Genomic DNA, 13,397 nt, shown 5'->3' with positions numbered 1-13,397 from the left:
CTTGGCAAGCCCAATTTGTACTTCTTAATCTCTTCATCTTTTCACCCAGTTTCCCAGCCCCCCCTTTTGTCTAGCAACTATCAGTCTGTTCTCTGAACTTATGAGACTGTTTCAGTTTTATTTATTTATTTTGTTCTTTAGATTTCACATATAAGTAAAATCATACGGTATTTGTCTTGGGTTTTTTTTGTTTGTTTGTTTGTTTTTTGCATTTTTCCGAAGCTGGAAACAGGGAGGCAGTCAGACAGACTCCCGCATGCGCCTAAACGGGATTCACCTGGCACGCCAACCAGGGGATGATGCTCTGCCCATCTGGGGCGTCGCTCTGTCGAGACCAGAGCCACTCTAGCGCCTGAGGCAGAGGCCACAGAGCCATCCTCAGCGCCGGGCAAACTTTGCTCCAGTGGAGCCTTGGCTGCAGGAGGGGAAGAGAGAGATAGAGAGGAAGGAGAGGGGTGGAAAAGCAGATGGGTGCTTCTCCTGTGTGCCCTGGCTGGAAATCGAACCCGGGACTCCCGCATGCCAGGCCGACGCTCTACCACTGAGCCAACTGGCCAGGGCCTGTCTTGTTTTGACTGACATTTCACTTAGCATAATACCCTCTAGTTCCATCCATACTATCGTAAATAGTAAAATTTTCTTTTTCTTATGGCTGAGTAATATTCCATTGTATATATGTACCAAAGTTTTTTTATCCAATCATCTATCCATGGACCGTTGGGTTGCTTCCATTTCTTGGCTGTTGGTGGGAGTACACAGTGCCAGCTGGAATAATCATACCCTCCCTCCTTCTTCTCCTAATGTGCCATTTTGCATCTCCAAAAAAAATCAAACTGGAATGTGATTAAGGCACTGGATTTAACTACCAATCCGTAAGCAATACAAGGGAGAGAGGAGCATAATAAATGACATCGTGGAATTGTAGTCAGCAAAATCCAGACTGTGTGAAACTCTACAGACAAATGATCAGGTAGGTTTTCTTAAGAAATATATAGCAAGGAAAAAAAATCAGAGGGAGAAAACTTTAGAGTAACAAATCTTAAAATGTCAATAAATTCAAATAAAGACCTTATTTGAATAATGACTCAAAATGTACAAATACTCCAAAAACAATTATTTGGGAAATGTGAACACTGCCAAAATATTTTATAATATGAAAAGCTTGTTTTAGGCATAGTAATTATATTTTAGTTATGTGGAAAAATAGTGCTTATCTTTTAGAGATACATACTGATAAATGTATAGATAAAATGATATCACTTAATATGTTTTAAGTTAATAGCAATGTTACTGAGTAGAAAACAGGTTTTACGTTATTTATAACAGGAGGTTGGGCATACATTAGCTGTGTATGCCCAACCTCCTGTTATCACTAAATTAGATATTATATTGTCCTTTTGAGGAGATTTTTGTGCTAAATTGTTTGGTGAAGATTTGTTTTTGTGTTTGTTATAAATAAATCCAGTGAATTAAAATTCCATGAATTAATGGGGGCGTTTAGTCATCTAAAGTTCTCTTCTTTGTTTTTTCAGTGTTAATCTAAGAAACCAAAGGAGGTCCTAAAGACAGAACTTATTATCAGAATGTTCTCCATGATTTTGAGCAAAGAATCATTGATGTGGCAACATCAAAGCTAAAACTAGTAGTACTTAATGTACTGGCTAAAAGATGATACATTTAGTTCTTCTCTTTACAAAAGGAAATATTTGACTATTGCTTAATGGGTTGTATAAATACAGTGTTTTGTGCTTTGAGTCTGTGATTGCATCTGTATTTTATGAAAACCTCATATTTTGGGCTAAGCAGATGGACTCATTTGAATTAGGCTAGCTGAAAAGAGTCTTTGCAAATTATATTATATAAAAGGCTAAAGCAGTAGATTTGTCTCAAGGATTTCTGGAACAATGATTAGGCTCAAAGACTCTTAGGATGAAGAAATAGCTGTGGTAAAGAACATCAGAACTCTCTTAGATGGGAGGGGCAGAATCCTTCTAGGAAAGTCATGGTCCTTACCTCAGAACAGGTCCATGAAAAAAAGCCCATTGTCTTTCTGATTAACTGAATTCTTCAGCTGCAAAGCAAATAGCCTATAAAAGTTGCTTTTAATTTTCAAATGAAATGCATTTGAGTCAGCATTGCAATTACTTGAAAAACAGAAAGGAGGTTCATGTCATTGAAAATGTCTAGTGCACATTTGCTACAAAAATTTTATGAGTTGGAGTCAATTGCCTCTAAAGAGAAGCAGCATTTTTTTTCCTTGATGAACATAAATGGAAAAATCACCCATAAAATACCAATAAAGTGGATTCAAAAAACATTAAAAGGATCATACACCATAACCAAGTGACATTTATCCCTGTGGTACAAAGATAGTTCAACAGAGAAATAGTTTTAAAGAAGAAAAAAGACACTCAAATTATATATATATTATATTAATATATATATATATTATATTTATATATTAGTGAGAGGAGGGGAGGCAAAGATTCAGACTCCCACATGTGCCCTGATTGAGATTCACCCAGCAAGCCCACTAGAGGGTGACGCTCTGCCCATCTGGGGTCGCTGCTCTGTTGCAACTTGAGCCATTTTTTAGTGCCTGAGGCAATGGCCATGGAGCCATCCTCAGTGCCCAGTCATTTGATACAATCAAGCCATGGTCACAGAGGGGAAGAGAGAGAGAGAGAAGAGGGAGAAGATGAGAAGCAGATGGTCACTTTTCCTGTGTGCCCTAAACAGGAATTGAACCTGGGGAACATCCACACACCGGCCGATGCTCTACCACTTCTACCACTGAGCAAACCGGCCAGCCTAAGACCCTTAAATATTTTTAGGCCTTTAAAAACTATGTGGAGCCTGACCAGGTGGTGGTGCAGTGGATAGAGCATTGGACTGGGATGCAGAGGACCCAGGTTCAAAACCCCTCGGTTGCCAGCGTGAGCACGGGCTCATCTGGTTTGAGCAAGGCTCACCAGCATGAACCCAAGGTCGCTGGCTTGAGCAAGGGGTCACTCACTCTGCTGTAGACTCCCTGGTCAAGGCACATATGAGAAAGCAATCAATGAAAAACTAATGTGCCACAACAAAGAATTGATGCTTCTCATCTCTCTCCATTCCTGCCTCTCTGTACCTATCTGTCTCTTTCTCTGTCTCTGTCACAAAAGCAAAGAAAGAAAGAAAGAAAGAAAGAAAGAAAGAAAGAAAGAAAGAAAGAAAGAAAGAAAGAAAGAAAGAAAGAAAGAAAGAAACTATGTGGAAAGTGATCATCATGACCTTAGGATCCTGGTAACAATTTGTTTTTTAAAAAAGTAGATGTCAAAACTTTGTAACTTCCTTCTACTTTTTTAGTTGGAGGAATGTAGTACTTGTTCTAGTGCACAATTTCTGTGAACATAGATTTGAAAGAACCATGAAGTCTTTGAGAGAGCAATGTGTTTAGAAAGGAATAAGAATAAATGAGAGGCAGGTTGGTTTTGGGTGGATGAGATGAGAGAAGTAAGAAAAACTAAATGAGGAAAATAAATGGTGCTGGAAAAAAATATATTTCATTCAATATTCATATTTTATTCAAATATATATACCTATATTATATATATATATATATATATGCACAATGGCATACTGCTCAGCCATAAGAAAGGATAAAATACTGCCCTTTGTGACATGAATGGATCTTGAGAATATCATGCTAAGTGAACTAAGAGGGAAAAGGACAAGAAACATATGATTTCACTCATTTGTGGGATGTAGAATTTAAAACAACAAATGAACAACAACAGAAAACCCCAAATAAACAGAACTCATAGACACAGACAACAGTGTAGTGGTTTTCAGAGAGAAAGGGGGGTGGGGAGATAGAATAGGGTAAAGGGATAAGATACATGGTGAACAAAGGAAACAACTTTGGGTGGTGAACACACAATCAATGTACACATGATGTTCTATAGAACTGTATGCTTGAAACCTATATATTTTAATAACCAATGTCACCCCAATAAATTAAAAAAAATATTCATTAGAGATATTGGTCTGTAGTTTTCTTTTTTTGTGCCATCCTTGACAAGTTTCAGTATGAGGGTTATGTTGGCCTCATAAAATGTGTTTGGAAGTATTGCTTCTTCTTCAATTTTTTGGAAGACTTTCAGTAGAATAGGAACCAAGTCTTCTTTGAATGTTTGATAGAATTCACTAGTATAACCGTCTGGGCCTGGACTTTTATTTTTGGGGAGGTTTTTAATAATTTTTTCTATTTCCTCCTGGCTAATTGGTCTGTGTAGGCTTTCTGCTTCTTCATGACTCAGTCTAGGAAGGTTGTATTGTTCTAGGAATTTACCCATTTCTTCTAGATTGTTGAATTTGGTGGCATATAGTTTTTCGTAGTATTCTATAATAATTCTTTGTATATCTATGATGTCTGTGGTGATTTCTCCTCTTTCATTTCGGATTTTGTTTATATGAGTCCTTTCTCTTTTTTCCTTGGTGAGTTTTGCCAAGGGTTTGTAAATTTTGTTGATCTTTTCAAAGAACCAGCTCCTTGTTTTATTAATTTTTTCTATAGTTTTTCTGTTCTCTATTTCATTTATTTCTGCTCTGATTTTTATTATTTCCTTTCTTCAGCTGGTTTTCGGTTGTCTTTGTTCTTCTTTTTCTAGTTCCTTAAGGTGTGAAGTTAAGTGGTTCACCTGGGCTCTCTCTTGTTTGTTCATATAGGCCTGAAGTGATATGAACTTTCCTCTTATTACTGCTTCTGCTGCATCCCAGAGATTCTGATACGTCATATTGTCATTTTCACTTATCTGTATATATATTTTGATCTCTGCGCTTATTTCTTCTTTGACCGACTCATTTTTTAAAAGTATGTTGTTTAGTTTCCACATTTTTGTGGGTTTTTCCCCTCTTTTTTTGCAGTTGAATTCTAGTTTCAAGGCTTTATGATCAGAAAATATGCTTGGTACAATTTCAATTTTTCTGAATTTGCTGATGTTATTTTTGTGGCCCAACATATGGTCAATTCTTGAGAATGTTCCATGTACACTAGAAAAAGTATATACTCTGTCGCTTTGGGATGAAGTGTCCTGTAGATGTCTAATATATCCAGGTGCTCTAGTGTTTTGTTTAAGGCTAAAATACTAAACAAAATACTGGCAAATTGAATACAACAACATATTAAAAAAATAATACATCATGATCAAGTGGGATTCATCCCAGAATCTCAAGGATGGTTGAACATATGTAAAACGGTAACGTAATACACCATATCAACAAAACAAAGAACAAAAACCACATGATCTTATTAATAGATGCAGAAAAGGCATTTGATAAAATACAACACAACTTTATGTTTAAGACACTCAACAAAATAGGTATAGAAGGAAAATATCTCAATATGATAAAGGCCATATATGATAAACCATCAGCCAACATCATATTAAATGGCATAAAACTGAAGAATTTCCACGTTAAATCAGGAACAAAACAGGGTTGTCCTCTCTCTCCACTCTTATTTAATGTGGTACTAGAGGTTCTAGCCACAGCAATCAGACAAGACAAAGAAATAAAAGGCATCCATATCGGAAAAGAAGAAGTAAAGGTATCACTTTTTGTAGATGATATGATCCTATACATTGAAAACCACAAAGACTCCACAAAAAGATTACTAGAAACAATAAACCAATACAGTAAGGTCGCAGGATACAAAATTAACATACAAAAAGTCTATAGTCTTTCTATATGCCAACAATGATTTATTAGAAAACGAACTCAAAAAATAATCCCCTTCACGATTGCAACAACAAAAAAAATACCTAGGAATAAACATAATAAAGAATATAAAGGACCTATATAACAAAAACTACAAAGCATTGTTAAAGGAAATCATAAAAGATACAATGAGATGGAAAAATATTCCTTGTTCTTGGATAGGAAGAATAAATTTAATCAAAATGGCCATGTTACCCAAAGCAATTTATATATTTAATGCAATTCCCTTCAAAATTTGTATGACATTCTTTAAAGAAATGAAACAAAAATTATCAGATTTATATGGAAGTATAAAAAAACCTAAATAGCCAAAGCAATCCTAAGGAAAAAGAATGAAGTTGGGGGCATTACAATACCTGACTTCAAACTATATTATAGGGCCATGACAATCAAAGCAGCATAGTATTGGCAGAAAAATAGACATTCAGATCAATGGAACAGAATAGAAAGTCCAGAAATAAAACCACATATATATGGTCAAATAATTTTTGATAAAGGAGCCAACAACACACAATGGAGAAAAGAAAGCCTCTTCAACAAATGGTGCTGGGAAAACTGGAAAGCCACATGCAAAAGAATGAAACTGGACTACAGCTTGTCCCCTTGTACAAAAATTAATGCAAAATGGATCAAAGACCTAAATATAAGACCTGAAACAATAAAGTACATAGAAGAAGACATAGGTACTAAACTCATGGACCTGGGTTTTAAAGAGCATTTTATGAATTTGACTCCAAAGGCAAGAGAAGTGAAGGCAAAGATCAATGAATGGGACTACATGAGACTAAGAAGTTTTTGCTCAGCAAGAGAAACTGATAACAAAATAAACAGACAGCCAACTAAATGGGAAATGATATTTTCAAACAACAGCTCAGATAAGGGCCTAATATCCAAAATATACAAAGAACTCATAAAACTCAACAACAAACAAACAAACAATCCAATAAAAAAAATGGGAAGAGGACATGAACAGACACTTCTCCCAGGAAGAAATACACATGGTCAACAGATATATGAAAAGATGCTCACCTTCATTAGGTTATTAGAGAAATGCAAATCAAAACTACAATGAGATACCACCTCACACCTGTTAGATTAGCTTTTATCAACAAGACAGGTAATAGCAAATGTTGGAGAGGCTGTGGAGAAAAAGAAACACTCATTCACTGTTAGTGGGAATGTAAAGTAGTACAACCATTATGGAAGAAAGTATGGTAGTTCCTCAAAAAACTGAAAATAGAACTACCTTATGACCCAGCAATCCCTCTACTGGGTATATACCCCCAAAACTCAGAAACATTGATACATAAAGACACATGTAGTCCCATGTTCATTGCAGCATTGTTCACAGTGGCCAAGACATGGAAACAACCAAAAAGCCCTTCAATAGAAGACTGGATAAAGAAGATGTGGCACATATACACTATGGAATACTACTCAGCCATAAGAAATGATGAAATTAGATCATTTACAACAAAATGGTGGGATCTTGATAACATTATAGGGAGTGAAATAAGTAAATCAGAAAAAACCAAGAACTGCATTATTCCATACGTAGGTGGGACATAGAAACGAGACTAAGAGACATGGAGAAGAGTGTGGTGTAAACCAGGGGTGGGGGGGGTGCGGGAGGGAAGGAGGGAGAGGGGAAGGGGCACAAAGAAAACTAGATAAAAGGTGACAGAGGACAATCTGACTTTGGGCAGTGGGTATGCAACATAATTGAATGACAAGATAACGTGGACATGTTTTCTTTGAATATATGTACCCTGATTTATTGATGTCACCCCATTAACATTAATAAAAATTTATTTATAAAAAAAAATATGAAATATGAAAAAATTTTGTAAACATGTGCCTATTTGCTTTTTTCTAAGGAGGGTATGAGCTCCTGTTTAATCATATTCTCAGAGGTTCTATGGACTAGAAAAGTATAAGAATCACTGATATAAAGCAAAAGTAACCATTAGACAGTTCTAAAATTTTTTAAATGATTTGATATAAGTATGATTTTAATATATATTTTTTTCCAGTGGATTTTAAATTGCAATTTATTTTATTTTATTTTTTGCACTTTTTTAAAGCTGGAAACGGGGAGGCAGTCAGACAGACTCCTGCATGCGCCCTACCGGGATCCACCCGGCATGCCCACCAGGGGGTGATGCTCTGCCCCTCTGGGGCGTCGCTCTGCTGCATCCAGAGCCATCCGAGCACCTGAGGCAGAGGCCACAGAGCCATCTTCAGTGCCTGGGCCATCTTTGCTCCAATGGAGCCTTGGCTGCGGGAGGGGAAGAGAGAGACAGAGAGAAAGGAGAGGGGGAGGGGTGGAGAAGCAGATGGGCACTTCTCCTGTGTGCCCTGGCCGGGAATCGAACCCGGGACTCCTGCACTCCAGGCCGACGCTCTACCACTGAGCCAACCGGCCAGGGCCTTAAATTGCAATTTTTTATGATACACTACTACAAGAGGATTTTTTTTTCTATTTCAAATTTCATCTCACTAAAATCAATGCACAAAAGTTTGTAGGAAACATAGGCTATTAGATTATAGCATCTTTGGGAGCTTCCCAGGTATAATCTGAAACCTGCCCCCATATACAGAGAGGATGAAGAAAAAAGGCAGGCCATTTCAGATTGATAGGTGGCAGGTTTAATAAGCAAGGAAACTTATTTAAAGATTTGTCTGGGGCAGTCACAAGATAAATAATTTTCTGTACCTGCCCACCAAATCTTAAAAGATTTGTCTGGGGCAGTCACAAGTGTTAAGCCTAATTTGGAAGGTCCCAAAACATTGAAGACATGAACAAAGTCTGTGGATTACATATTAAAGTTCTATTGTCTAGCTTGGCCAAGCGGAGGCAACTCTGACAGAAGTCTGAGGGAGAACGCACTGGCCCTTTGTTTTATTTAGTTTTTATAGTTTTGTAAGTGGGAAGTACAGAAGCAATAATTGTAATTAGGAGTCCTTTATTACTATTGGTTATAGTCATATGTCCTTTAACATGATAGGACCATGTTCAATTTGCAAACCATACATCATTTTGGAGAAAACAAAATTTATAAGTCAACATAATGGTAGAAAGATGTCTTTTTACATATTAAAAAGCATTTTTATATTTTTTAGTGTTTATTTGCCATTTTTTTGTCCAGAATCATACACATTAATTATATGTATTTATATGGGAGAGGTAGTTTTCGTGGGGACAAATGCCCTCAAATGGCTTATTATTATAAGAAAAGGTTTATTTTGGCTTTTTTCTCCCTGTACTTGGCTAGCCATTCACCCCTTTCCCCACAGGCGTGGTGGAATGTCTGGGAATCCATGTTTTCCTCCCCTTTGTATTTACAATATAATGCCAAGGGCCATTCTGGTCATGCCAATTACACAGTATAGAGACTATGTCTCACAATTTTTTTTGCACATCTTAACCCAAATAAATATAATGTTCTTTAAGCCTCCCAAAATATTAATATTAATTCTGTAGTTTTTGGTATTTTACAACATTTGCGGGTGAGGTGGCGCAGTGGCTCCTCATTTCCCCCTTTGAATGGGAGGATAAGACGTGGTATTTACCGAGAGGAGAGGCTGGTAGGTAGGCTGAAACGTAGGTCAACGGGCCAGGAGGTTGGCGGCCCCTAGTTGGCATTTGATTAGGGTGGGATAAGCAATAATTAGGTATTGCTTTTTATTAACTGGGCAGGTAAGATGGGTGGTTAGGCCCAGCACTTGTCCCCTGGATATAAAAAAAAAAAACCACTCTGTTTATATTTCGGTCTTCAACAGATATTGAAATTTCAAATTTGTGTGTTGTGATTTTTACTCATTTGAATTCCCATGTTTGGATTTGGAGGCAGACTGGAAAAATATAAAATAAACAACAATATTAAAACAGCCAATGCTAATAGATATTATAACAAGTGTCCTAATATAATGAAGTGATTAAAACCTATTAGATTATTAAGCAAAGTCTTAATTAATACAATAGGATTTAAAATAAAATGTTTAGTCTTAAATGTCTTTAATATGTTAATGTAATTTCATTAAGTCCATGTTGACACCATCACCGCTTCATATTATTTGTAAATGTAACCCAACCCCACTTCAGTTTGAGAAGTGTCTCAAGGAGCAGGAGACACATACATTTAGGAAAAGTTCACAAGGCACTGGAGTTGTGGTCACATTTTCATGCTTTGTAGCTAGAATCTAAGTCCCAATGACCACTGCTTTTAGTTGGTAACAATTCAGGTAGATTGGAAAAGCTGTCTGCAGCACGTATGGAGACGGAGCTTCTGTTTTCTTTAAACTGGAGAGGTGAACTCAGGATGCCTTTCTCTGGAGCTTTGCAGTCATGGCAAGGTGAAGAGAATTTGTGGATACACTATTCTGGGTAGCAGAGGTAAATTCGTCTAAATTAGGAGTAAGTCCCAGCCTAAAATAGGCATGGGGCATTGAGGCAAGATAAATAAAGGAAACACTATATATTAAACAAAGCAGCAGAAAATAAGGCTATAAACACTTATAACAGAGATTTTCGAGGGATGAATGAAAAAACCCTGAATATTCAGGCAAGGCATAATAAGTGGCCCTTGTGTCCATAAGAAAGGAGATTAATTTACCTGCTACTTGGAAGAAATACCCTAGGCTTGTCCACAGCAACATGAGATGGGGCCGATGGCCCTGGGCACCTTTAGTCTTCAGTGGCAAGCCTCAGTAGGTGGCAAGTTCAGGTCACAGGTAGCTGGAGCAGGGCTAGAACAGACTGAACCCTCTCTTGGAGGAGTGAGGGAGCAGCTTACCTTCTAGTGTCTCTTTTTCTTATAGTAAAGGCATGTCCCTGGTGGGGGCTGAGAAGCCTGGCAGGCTTTAACTCAATGACCTTTCTTTCCACTCTTGAAGCAGGGCCCTGATGGAGTCCTATGAAGTCTTTCGGGTGTGTTGGAGCCTCTTTGGGTGTATGCCAAGAGCTGGTATTTTGCCTGATTTCTTTTTGGGCTCTGTCTGCCTTTTCTGTTTCTCTCTTGGTTATTATAGACCTTAAATGCCATACTTAGAAGATTTCGTTGAGAGGTTTGAGCGTCCCCATCTGCCTATATAAACTTTTTCCATATACCTAGAGCTGATTGGAAAAAGACAAAACAGCATTATCAGCTAGATTAAATAAAAGAGGGTAGAAGTTTGCAGGAAGAGAAAAGAAGTTTGGCATTTTTTGTAGGATTCCAGAGTCTCTTAGCTGCTGAATAAACCTGTACATTAGTATTCAAAAGAATTTTTTTTTTAATAAACAGCATGATAAAATAGATTTGCAGGAGTTCCAGGATATGACTTCTTCCCCCTTTTTAAAGATTATTTATAATTGACCTTTAAGCTTTTGTTGAGTACACTTTATAATACCTTTATTTTAAAATTGTAAGAAATACTTGTCTTCATGTTAACTTAACAAAACATAGTAAATGCATTTTTAAGTAACATTTCCATACTTATTAAAACATTTCTATCCCATTAATTAACAGGCAAATTAAAGTGCAGAATAAGGCTGGAAAATTCCAGTGTGGCTTTTATTATTTTCCTATATTATTAATAAAAATTTACACCTTTGTTAGGTAAATCTACTCTGCTTCAAGCTTTGCAGCTTGCAGCAGCAGCCTGAAGTTTGAAGCAGTTTAGCCAAAATTAGTAAGTTTTTAGGATTCATATTTTATTCTATTTAAATTTAAATGAGCACACTATATTTATTCCAATTAAAATTAAAATTTGTTGGGATGATATCATCTTATTTTTTTAATATTAAAGCCAGCATTTTCAATTCTTGCGTGCAAAGACCAAACACAAACAAGGATTAGACAACGTAGACAAGTCAGAGAGAAACCCGGGATTTTAGAGATTAGAACTTGGCATGCTTGATTTTTATGCAGGGCTATTATGATAGGAACAACAAAAGGATAGAAACTAAACAGAACTCTCTCGAAAAGGTTCGAGAATGGTTGTTTATGAGATTCTGTTTACTATATTCAAACAGGCGTTCCCTTCACTCTCATTTCAGGCATAGAACAGTAAAGAAATAAAATGAGTTTAGAGAAAGAGAATAACTGGAAAAATCTGTATTTTTCCCAAACTCTTAAGTATTTCTACTTACTAAAGAAAATTAGATAATAACATAACTTTAAAAAGCATTTTAGTCTTCTAATCATTCATAAATTCTAAGAGCTGCAACAACCAGCAGCCGAAATCCATTTCAACCCCTGCTGACCTGGGAAGCCACCGCTTCTGCCTCCACCATCGCCTGCTCACTTCACCTTGGAGGCATGGGGCAGGGCAAGCCATGAGGCCAGCACGAACCCTAGTCTGCGGGCGGCCTTGTCTCTACTGCTTTACCGGCTTTCGGCTCATCACCCCTGCCTGGGGAGGCCAGCCTTCTGCTCTTTGGAGCCCAGATTTCCAAGGCCCTGAGACAAAGGCTTTGGGAGCAGAGGGCTGCAGAGCTGTTTAAAATGGCCACAGCCGTGATATTTCCATCTTCTGAGTTACTCTCAGATTTCAAGCTTTTACATTTACATTCCTTTTTTTTACTTTATTTTGATTAAACAACTTATTCTAAAATAAAAACATTTGTACAAAAAGAAAAAGGTTCCTCACTTTTGAACCTAGTATTCCCATAGTTATTTATTCCCAAATTATTACTATATCTCCCCCCACACTGTATTTAAAGGCTCCACTCTCTAAAAGCTTTAACTTATTTTGTGGGCTTACTTCTGGGGAAGTTTCATTACCTCTTCACTTTGACAAAAACAGATAGACAAACAACAACAACAGACAAACAGGCGCCACTCTTCCCTCGAGCTCGGAATATCTAAACTCAAACGGGGTTCCCTAAAAGCAGGATGCCCTCCCAAATCTCCCAACCTCGCGTCCGAGGGGAGATGGCTACTGGCCCCTTCCCGGTTCGTCAGCCAGGGCTTGTGTGGCAACCAAACGGTTGTGACCTTGTTCTACTTACCCGGGGTTGAACAAGAAAGCTCCGGTGTGCAGACTGAAGGCGGTCCCTCGATCCCGGATGAGCCCTCAAAATGTTAAACCTAATTCGGAGGGACCTAAAACATTGAAGACACGAACAAAGTCCCTCGATTACACATCAAAGTTTTATTGTCTAGCTTGGCCAAGCGGCGGCAACTCTGACAGAAGTCTGAGGGAGAGCGCGCTGGCCCTTTGTTTTACCTAGTTTTTATAGTTTTGTAAGTGGGAAGTACAGAAGCAAAAATTGTAATTAGGAGCCCTTTATCACTATTGGTTATAGTCATATGTCCTTTAACATGATAGGACCATGTTCAATTTGCAAGCCATACATCCGTTTGGAGAAAACAAAATTTACAAGTCAACATAATGGTAGAAAGATGTCTCTTTACATATTAAAAGGCATTCCTATATTTTCTAGTGTTTATTTGCCATCTCCTTGTCCAGGGTCACACACATTAACTATATGCATTCATCTGGGAGACGTAGTTTTCATGGGGACAAATGCCCACAAATGGGCATTCATTACTATAAGAAAAGGTTTATTTTGGCTTTTCTCTCCCTGCACCTGGCTAGTCATTCACCCCTTTCCCCACAGGCATGGTGGAATGTCTGGGAATCCATGTTTT

The 13,397-nt window shown here is 37.5% G+C and overlaps 1 non-coding gene across 1 annotated transcript; it reads right to left on the bottom strand.

Moving 5' to 3' along the window:
* Positions 1-8,114: 8,114 nt before the first annotated feature.
* TRNAS-GGA (transfer RNA serine (anticodon GGA)) lies at positions 8,115-8,190 on the bottom strand. The gene has a single exon. It is a non-coding gene; the product is annotated as a tRNA-Ser (tRNA).
* Between the last annotated feature and the right edge of the window lie 5,207 nt (positions 8,191-13,397).

This window comes from Saccopteryx leptura, chromosome 5, assembly GCF_036850995.1.
Source record: "Saccopteryx leptura isolate mSacLep1 chromosome 5, mSacLep1_pri_phased_curated, whole genome shotgun sequence".
NCBI classification, from domain to species: Eukaryota; Metazoa; Chordata; class Mammalia; order Chiroptera; family Emballonuridae; genus Saccopteryx; species Saccopteryx leptura.
This window is presented reverse-complemented; position numbering and strand designations above follow the sequence as displayed.